Here is a 10,414-nt window from a genome sequence, read left to right as displayed (position 1 = left end):
CTGACGTGGCGTGGTAGAGCGGCGCACGACGTGGAGCGTGTGAAGGTTTTTCTGTAGTTGAGGGCTACGGCACGAGGAAACTCTAGGGTTCCTGAGAGAGTTTTGATTTTGGGCCATTTGGGCAGGTTTAGCTTATCTGGGTATTGGGCTATTGTAAATGGGTATTCGAGTTTGGGCCTATTGTAATTGGGTGTGGTATTTAGGTTTTGATGGACTTTATATGTTGTTTATTAGGCCCCGGGCTAAATTGGGCCATAACAGCTGCCCCTCTTTGCTTATTGTCGTGTAAAGAAAATAGAGCAAAGACTTTAAAAGGGTCAATTTTGCCCGGTCTTGCTGAGTCTTGACTTCTTGATGCTCCCTTTCTTCAAGTAGCCTCACTTTAACCCACTGCATTTTCAGGGGTATAGGAATTTTCATTTCAGTCTACTCCACTACTGCTTAGGGAGACGTGATCTATAATCTTCGACCTGCTCCACTATTGCTCAGGAAGATAAGGCTCACCATCTTCGATCTGCTCCACTACTGCTTAGGGAGATAAGTTCTGCAACTTCAGTCTATTCCACTACTACTTAAGGAGATAAGGTTAGTGGCTAAATCTACTCCATTGCCGCTACATGGAGATAAGATTCACTGTCTTCGATCTGCTCCACTACTACTTAGGGAGATAAAATCTGTAATTTTTAGCCCGTTCCACTACTGCTTAGGGAGATAAGGGTAGTGGCTTAAATCTGCTCCATTGCCGCTACATGGAGATAAGATTCACCGTCTTCAATCTGCTCCACTACTACTTAGGAAGATAAGATATGCAATTTTCAGCCTGTTCCACTACTGCTTAGGGGGATAAGGATAGTCGAAATTTGTAGCTTCAACCAAAATTGCTACATCATTCTCTAGGGGATATACCTGTAGAATCGATTTCATAGGCCTATGTTTATGTGATAAACTGTAATGCATACATATTTTTATCCCATGCTTAGCACATTTAATGGTTGATTTTTCCTTAAAATTGGTGAATTCGATGCTCCTAATGCTTTAATTTCATGTTTTATACTTAGGTGAGTATAGGAGAGTGAAAAGAACGGGAAATAGGCCAAAAACGGAGAAAATAGGCCAACGTACGAAATCAACACGGCCTGGACCTCCTCACACAGGTAGACCACACCGCCGTGTCAATTTGGCAGAATCGAAGCACGACTCACACGGGTGGACCACACGCCCGTGCCTATTTAACAGGCTTGACCACGGCCTTAAGCAATCGCACACGGGCGTGTCACACGGGCGTATTCCTGCCGAGCCCAAATTTAGTCCAATTCGGAAAAGGATAATTTTGAGGGTTCTTAGGCATTCTAAAGCCTATAAATACACCCTAGAGGAGGAGGAAAAGGATACACACAGAGGAAGAAGCAGGGAACTGCTCAACGAAAGTCTATTGATCCATCTCAGAAGCCGGATTCATCATCAAGACTGAAGATCTCTCCTCAATTTCCCTTTAGGAGTTTTGGGTTTTTCTTTATGTTTTGTCTTCATTATTCTTCTGAGATGTTTACGTTTTTAGTTATGAATTAAAACCCCTAAATACCTAAGGGGAATGAAACCTAAGACAGATCTTGTTATTATTCTGAATTACGATAAATATTTGACTTGTTCTTAATTATGTGTTCTTAATTCTTGTTTTGAAATTCCAAGATATTGATTCAAGTTAAGCTCTTATTTAGAGGAGGAATAGACCCTGTCTAAGAGTACATTTGTTATAATTAAGCGGAGTTGGTTGCGCGCCTAGAGATAGGGTGACAAGATTTTGCCGGACTAGGGTGAAACCTAATAAGGGGATCCATATATCGAGTCAATGCAACCCTAGGGAGTTAATTAGATAGAGATTTCAATTATTCAACCTAAGGTTAGACGTTGTTAGTTTCGAGAGGGATAATAATATAACTTAAGGATTTCTACGGATCAAGTCAAATGAATAAATCGTCTGATTCAAAGTCAAATAACAAGTGAAGTTTAGGTGGATTTTTCCTTAGGCATTGTCTAAATTCAATCATTTTTCCAAAAGTAATCCCCCAATTCTATTTTCTGTGAATTCTTAGTTTAGTTAATTAGTTAGTTTGAACAAACCCCATTATTCTTAGGTTAGATAATAAAAAGACAGTCATTACTAGTACTTTTAGTTCCTTTGGGTTCGACAATCCGGTCTTGCTAAAGCTATACTACTGTTCGATAGGTACACTTGCCTTCATCGTGATAATAGTTAGCTTCAAGAATGATTAATTATAAATATTTAAAACCTGTCACGAATATCATGTATCAAGTTTTTGGCGCCGTTGTCGGGGAACTAAGATATTAGGAACACCGATTTTTATTACTTTAGCCATTTACTTTTACTGCAATTTAAATTTATTTCTAATTTTTATTACTAATTCTTCTTTTTCCCTTTCTTCTAGCAAGTTTTTATAGTTTATGACTAGAAGAAACCTGTTAGGACCATTACTTTTTGACAGTGAGATTGATAGCACAGTTCGCAGAAACCAAAGAGAAATAAGGCGAAGCTTAAGATACACAGAGAACGAGCAAGAGGACGATATTCAAACCCCAACTAAGGAGATGGCTGACAACCAAGAAAATCTGCTGTCTCCTGCAATTGCTGTTAATCAAAATCCTACTCCGCGCACTATGTATGATTATGCTAAATCTAATTTAACAAGAACTGAGTCAAGTATAGTTAGACCTGCTATTGCTGCAAACAATTTTGAACTGAAATCTAACACAATTCAAATGATACAACAGTTTGTTCAGTTTGATGGTTTGCAGGACGAGGATCCCAATGCTCACTTGGCAATTTTCCTAGAATTTTGCGATACATTTAAAATCAATGGTGTTTCTGATGATGCCATACGTCTTCGGTTGTTTCCATTTTTGTTAAAGAATAAGGCTAAACAATGGTTGAACTCGTTACCACGAGGGTCAATCACTACTTGGGAACAAATGACCGAAAAGTTTTTACTTAAATATTTTTCGCCGGCTAAAATGGCTAAATTAAGTAATGATATCTCTTCTTTTGTGCAGATGGATTTAGAAACACTCTATGATGCATGGGAGAGATACAAAGACCTTTTGTAAAGATGCCCTTACCATCGGTTACCACTCGGCTACAGGTTCAAACCTTTCATAATGGCCTGAATCCTTCGACTCGACAAATGGTTGACGCAGCTGCTGGCAAAACCATCAATAATAAAACACCTAAAGATGCTTATGAGTTTATAGAGGAGATGTCCCTGAATAACTATTAGTGGCAAGTCATGAGGACAAAGCCAACAAAAACAGCTGGTGTTTATAATGTTGATTCGGTCACCATGCTCTCTAATCGAGTAGAACTATTGAATAAGAAAATTGATGGTTTTCTTAGTTTTTCACAGGTTCACCCAGTAATGTAGTGCGAAGCAAGTGGAGGCAAATCAAGTAATTCAGAATACCAACATTATAGCCACAACATAGAGAACGAGCAGTTAAATTACATGGGTAATAATCCTCAATCTCAAAACAATCCATACAGTAACACTTACAATGCAGGTTGGAGGAACCACCCAAATTTCTCATGGAGAGGCCAAGAAAATCAGAGACTACCTCCAAGCTACCAACAACCACCCTACCAACAGGAAAAGAAGCCAAACCTTGAAGAGATGCTCTCAAAGTTTATATCGGTGTCAGAAACTCGTTTCTAGAATACCCAGACAGCACTTAAGAATCAACAAGGATCGATCCAATGGCTCGAAACTCAGATTGGACAGCTTGCCAAGTTGATTTCTGAATGACCACAAGGTAGCCTGCCAAGCAAAACAGAATCTAACCCAATAGAGCAACTCAACGCGATTCCTAGTCAAGATGAGAAAGGGTTAGTCACACTTGGACCAGAACCAAGGCACGAAACTGAGATAAGCAAAGGTAAAGGTGAGGTAAACCACAATGAGCAGAAATCGATAAGTACAGAATCCAAACCTCGTGTGCGATACCCTAATGCAACAAGGAAAGACCATTCAAATGAACAATTTGGTAAATTCTTTAAACTCTTTAAAAAATTACATATTAGCTTACCATTTATTGAAGCTCTATCGCAGATGCCAAACGTAATGAAATTTTTAAAGGAGCTTTTAGCAAATAAGCGGAAGTTGGACGAGGCTTCACATGTGAAGCTAAACGCAGTTTGCTCAACTATTCTATAGAATAAACTACCCAACAAATTGAAAGATCTAGGGAGTTTTACAATTCCTTGCTTAATTGGTAGTTTAGTTGTTAATAATGCATTAGCTAATTTAGGGGCTAGTATTATATCATGCCTTACAAAATGTTTAAACAACTAGGTCTTGGGAAACCCAAACAGACTAGGATGAGCATTCAATTAACAGATAAAACTATAAGATTTCCAAGGGGTATTATTGAAGATGTGCTAATTAAAATCGATAAATTTATATTTCCCGTTGACTTCGTTGTTCTAGACATAGAAGAGGATTGTAACACCCCTTTTTATTTTAGGAAGACCCTTTTTAGCAACTGCTAGAACGATTATTGATATTGGCACAGATGAGCTCACACTTCATGTGGGAGACGAAACAATCACCCTTCAAGCTCGCAATTCCGGCAACACCTCGAAAATTGAAGGTGATTGTCTAAACCATTCTACTACAACTGACAATATGGTGCAACCTACTTTGTAGAAATGAGTTTAAAGGAAGTATATGAGTCATTTTCAAGCAATAGTAGATGACCTATTCATGAAGAACGAAGGCTACAAATCGAGGAGCTAGATGAATGGCAGACACATAAACCGAGAACACACGATAAACCAAAACTACGCCAGAACAAGCTCAATACCTTTCCAAATCAACTTAAGGTTGGAGATAAAGTTTTATTAGATGCCGAAGATCCTCACATTATCACTGCCAAACCGAATGAAGAAATCTCTCTTACGGTACTTAGCATTTTCCCATTCAGTACAGTCGAGGTAAATCATCCCAAGTTCGGCACTTTTAAGGTAAACAATACCCGCCTAAAACTTTATTTATATGAGATTCACAGCAGGAATGAGGAGTATAAACCCTTCAAACCACCATGACCATTCAATAGAAAGATAAGTCGAGCTTAAACCATAAATAAGTGCTTCTCAGGAGGCAACCCGAGCACTAACAATATTAATTTCTTTAAATTTTAGTTTTAACATTTAACATACTAGCCGACTCATGGAACGCAGGCTTTCGAAAACACACACGGCCAAGAACACAGGCGTGCTTAGGACCATGTGGAAACAGGGCAAAGATTTTCCCCAGCACGGGCTACGATAAATCGCCACGACCGTGCGACATGGCCGGGGGCGAACCTGCCAAAATAACACGGGCGTGCGACATGCTCATGCATTGAAACCGTGGCCGAACCTATCAAATTAACACGGGCGTGCGACATGCCCGTGCCAAGCAACCGTGGGCAGACCTGTCAAATTAACACAGGCGTGGCCCTTAATACATGGGCGAAGGAGAAGCGAACAAAAATAGACACGACCGTGCGACACGGCCGTGCGCACCAATACGCCCAAGGTACACGGGGGTGGGGAAATTGTCAAACGCGCCCAAATTTAAAATTCGCAAATCACACGGGCAAAAATTGGGGAACATGGGCGCGTTCCCTGGCCGTGTGTCCCAAAATCTATAAATACCCTTTACTATTCATCATCTCCTTCACCCAAAATCCCAAACCCTAGCCGCTGCAAGTCCACACGGCCTCCATAACATGCCCATGCGCCGCTTCTAACCCTATTTTTTAACGCTCATTCTCCTCTTTCTAGCGTTTGTTTACTCTTTTCTCTTTTATTTTACTGATTTCTAATGTTATTTATCATAGTAATATGCACTTGTCATGTTATTTTCATCTTTCTATCACTCAAACTTCGTATCTAGAGTAGTTAGCATCCTTTTCATGTTGAAGTTCTTACTCATTTCATGATTTTTAAGCTCCATTTGACTATTTTACGTGCACATTCATAGTTCAAGGAGTATCCTCCTCTATCCTCACGCCGATTATTCTCCAAATCTCCAGTTCAAGGAAATTCATTCATCACTCAGGAAGTTTCACTTCTCTCCCTTTCTTATATTTATATTTTCTATCTTTGTACATTGAGGGCAATGTACATCTTAAGTGTGGGGGGATATTCATTTCACTATCAAAAAAATCCCTGAATGATTGCCTTGTTCTCTTGAAAAGCTCTCATATCATGTTGAGGATAAATTTTGATTGATTTATGACTTTTATTGATATATCATGAATTAAAACATAGGCATTTATGCATTGAGGGTTTAAACTTTAAGACATTAGGGAATCAAGCATGATAAGTTGATTTTTGAAGAATTAAAAACTTTTAGGTTGTTTTCCCAAGTTTATGTATTACCTTGAGTTGGAATTCACAAGTTTAAACATCAAAAAGCCATAATTTTTAAGAGGTCTTGAGCCTTTAGAGCATCTATTATTTCTTTCATGCTCACTTTCATTATGAGTGCGTTAGTATTGAATTGTTATTCTAGAACTTGGTTGATTATGCATGTCAAGACCACACCAGTTGATTTGATATGTCAAAATGATAAAGGCACTTAGGTTTAACCCACTCACTCCATAAAAGCCTACCTTCACAATTAACCCTTAGTGAACCCCCTTGAGCCTAACAACCCATTCATTGATTTACCCTCGATATTAACCCATAACTCATTATTGTTGAAATCCCTTAAATTAATTTGATCCTTATTTTTGTCGAGATTTGAGTTGGAATAATTGCTTAGCTATGTTTTATTCTTTTTTTTGTAATTTGACTTGTTCTTAAAAAAAATGTATACATATTAGTAGTAGTGATCTTTTGAGCTACAGAAGTTAAATTTCATATTCTGAGAAAAAGCTCTGTTGTACGCAACTGATGACTAGTCATTTTTCTAGTTAGGCAATTTTTCAATTTAATCTCGATTCTAACCCTTTCTTTCAGCTTGTGACCACACCCTTTAACCAAAGCCACGTTACAACCCTCTAAAGACTTTTTGATTGATGTTTCATCTCAAATTATAGTGGTGGAGATTTGATTTTCATGCAAGCCTATGGTAATGACTCTTCATTATTAACTATTGAGTGCTTCATTTATTGTCCTTAAACACCTCGAGTGATTTGAGTGAATATTTAGTGAGGATGTGAAACTCTGTGATATTTTGAATCAAAGGTAATTACTTAAATGAAGGGAGACACCTATGTTTTCATGATAAAATGCTCAACTTAGAATATTTGAAACTTTAATGTTCTTTCAGTTGAATTTTCAATGTATGATTACCTATGGACTATTTTGAGATAATATCGATAGAAATTATAAGTTGAGAAGAATTTATTTTGATTATGAGTTGAGGACTTCGCTTGAGGACAAACAAATGCTTAAGTGTGGGGGTATTTGATAAACTGTAATTCATACATATTTTTATCCCATGCTTAGCACATTTCATGCTTAAAATTGGTGAATTCGATGCTCCTAATGCCTTAATTTCATGTTTTATACTTAGGTGAGCATAGGAGAGTGAAAAGAATGAGAAACAGGCCAAAAACGGAGAAAATAGGCCAACGTACGAAATCAACACGGCCTAGACCTCCTCACACGAATAGACCACACGGCTGTGTCAATTTGGAAAAATTGAAGCACGACTCACACGGGTGGACCACACGCCCGTGCCTATTTAACAGGCTTGACCACGGCCTTAAGCAATCGCACACAGGCGTGTTCTTGCCTAGCCTAAATTTAGTCCAATCCGAAAAAGGCCAATTTTGAGGGTTCTTAGGCATTCTAAAGCCTATAAATACACCCTAGAGGAGGAGGAAAAGGATACACACAGAGGAGGAAGTAGGGAACTGCTCAAGGAAAGCCGATTGATCCATCTCAGAAGCTAGATTCATCATCAAGACTGAAGATCTCCCCTCAATTTTCCTTCAGGAGTTTTGGGTTTTTTTTTATGTTTTGTATTCATTAATCTTCTGAGATGTTTACCTTTTTAGTTATGAACTAAAACCCCTAAATACCTAAGGGGAATGAAACCTAAGACAGACCTTGTTATTATTATCTGAATTGTATGATAAATATTTGACTTGTTCTTAATTATGTGTTCTCAATTCTTGTTTTGATATTCCAGGATATTGATTCAAGTTAAGCTCTTATTCAGAGGAGGAATAGACCCTGTCTAAGAGTACATTTGTCATAACTAAGCAGAGTTGGTTGCGCACCTAGAGATAGGGTGACAAGATTTTGCCGGATTAGGGTGAAACCTAATAAGGGGATCCATAGATCGAGTTAATGCAACCCTATGGAGTTAATTAGAAGAGATTTCAATTATTCAACCTAGGGTTAGGTGTTGTTAGTCTCGAGAGGGATAATAATATAACTTAGGTATATCTACGGATCAAGTCAAATGAATAAATCGTCCGATTCAGAGTCAAATAACAAGTGAATTCTGGGTGGATTTTTCCTTAGGTATTGCCTTAATTCAATCGTTTTTCCAAAAGTAATCCCCTAATTCTAATTTCTATGAATTCTTAGTTTAGTTAAGTAGTTAGTTTAAACAAACCCCACTATTCTTAGGCTAGATAATAAAAAGACAGTCATTACTAGTACTTTTAGTTCCTTTGGATTCGACAATCCAGTCTTGCTAAAGCTATACTACTGTTCGATAGGTATACTTGCCTTCATCATGATAATAGTTAGTTTTAAGAACAATTCATTATAAATATTTCAAACGTGTCACGAATATCACCTATCATTATGCCTAATGATTAGGATGCCATAATCAGAATGAGTCAAATGTTCCTAACTAGATGTATTATGAATGACATTTGTATGAATGTAGAATGCCATGAGAATGCCTTTTTTAACTTTTGAGCTATTATTGCTCACTGTTTGTCTAGATTGTATCACTGATGTATGTCTTCTTGTTCAACTGACAGAAAATCTGAAGTTTTCTTCTCAAGTATTTTCAATCCTTAGGCCTAATGAGTTCTAAATAATTGTCCTGCTTCAGGTTCTTGCACAATTTAGAAGCTTCCAGAGTAATGTGCAGAACTCCTTTTGTGAAATTGTTATTAGTCCATTAATCATTATGTCAATAGAAAATGCTTGAAAAGTTTTATAAAAATGGATAAACTGAAATTTATTAGGAACAAAATCTGAAAAGAACAAATTAATCAAAGAAAGCAAAAATTACCGGGATACAAAAATAGGTAAGGAAAAAATAAGTGCCCTAAATATCGCAGCCTAAGTTTCTCCATACGGACTCTTCGAGGACCATTTTGAGGTTAACATGTTCCTAGGAGATCTAGAGTACTTTGTTGATGCCCCAATACGTAGCATACTTCCTCTTTGTTAATTCAAGCATAGCAGACTATCACATGTCTCATCTTCAATCGAATTTTGAATTGCCCTTTCTGGGTTTTCAATTCAAAAACCCTTTGGTCTCGATGTGCCCTTTGCGGGTTTCCCCCTGGCCTCTCCCTCTCTTCTTTTTTTTTAAAGCGCCCTTTGCGGGTTTTCGCCTTAGCCTCTTTTTAAGTGAAGTACTTCTTGACTGAATCTGAATTTATTGGCTTAGGCAGGCTCTTACCGTCCATCTCAATTAATATCAGAGCTCCTCTAGAAAAAGCCTTCTTTACCACATAAGGTCTTTCCCAGTTTGGCATCCATTTCCCTCTGAAATCTTTCTGCATAAGGAGAATCTTTTTCAATACCAAGTCCCCCTCATGGAATGCTCTAGGGTGAACTTTTTTATTGTAAGCTCGCATCATTCGCTTCTGGTACTTTTGACCATGATGGATAACCTTTAACCTTTTCTCTTCAATCAAGTTTAGCTTATCATACGGCGATTGGATCCATTCTGCTTCGTCCAGCTTCAACTCTGATAAAACTCGGAGAGAAGGAATTTCAACTTCAATGAGCAAAACTGCTTCCATCCCATAAACCAATGAATAAGGTGTTGCCTCGGTAGAATTCCTGACCGATGTTTGATAGGCATAGAGAGCAAATGGTAACTTTTCATGCCAATCCTTTTAGGTCTCAATCATTTTCCCCACGATCTTCTTGATATTTTTATTAGCTACCTCAACTGCCCCATTCTTTTTCAGGCGATATGGTGACGAGTTATGGTGCTTAATCTTGAACTGACTGCAAACTTCCACTAGCACACTATTATTCAAAGTTAACTCATTGTCAGATATGATCCTTTCTGGCATGCCATATCGACATATGATCTCCTTCTTCAAGAACTTGCTGACTGCCGACTTTGTGACGCTGGCGTATGAAATAGCCTCTACCCATTTCGTGAAGTAATCGATAACCACAAAAATGAATCGATGTCTGTTA

The 10,414-nt window shown here is 38.0% G+C and overlaps 1 non-coding gene across 1 annotated transcript; it reads right to left on the bottom strand.

The window, feature by feature from the left end:
• Positions 1 to 3,036: 3,036 nt before the first annotated feature.
• Positions 3,037 to 3,143, bottom strand: LOC121216801 (small nucleolar RNA R71). Its single transcript, XR_005913020.1, has one exon. It is a non-coding gene; the product is annotated as a small nucleolar RNA R71 (small nucleolar RNA).
• Positions 3,144 to 10,414: the final 7,271 nt, after the last annotated feature.

This window comes from Gossypium hirsutum, chromosome A02 (genome assembly GCF_007990345.1).
Source record: "Gossypium hirsutum isolate 1008001.06 chromosome A02, Gossypium_hirsutum_v2.1, whole genome shotgun sequence".
Lineage (NCBI taxonomy): Eukaryota > Viridiplantae > Streptophyta > Magnoliopsida > Malvales > Malvaceae > Gossypium > Gossypium hirsutum.
This window is presented reverse-complemented; position numbering and strand designations above follow the sequence as displayed.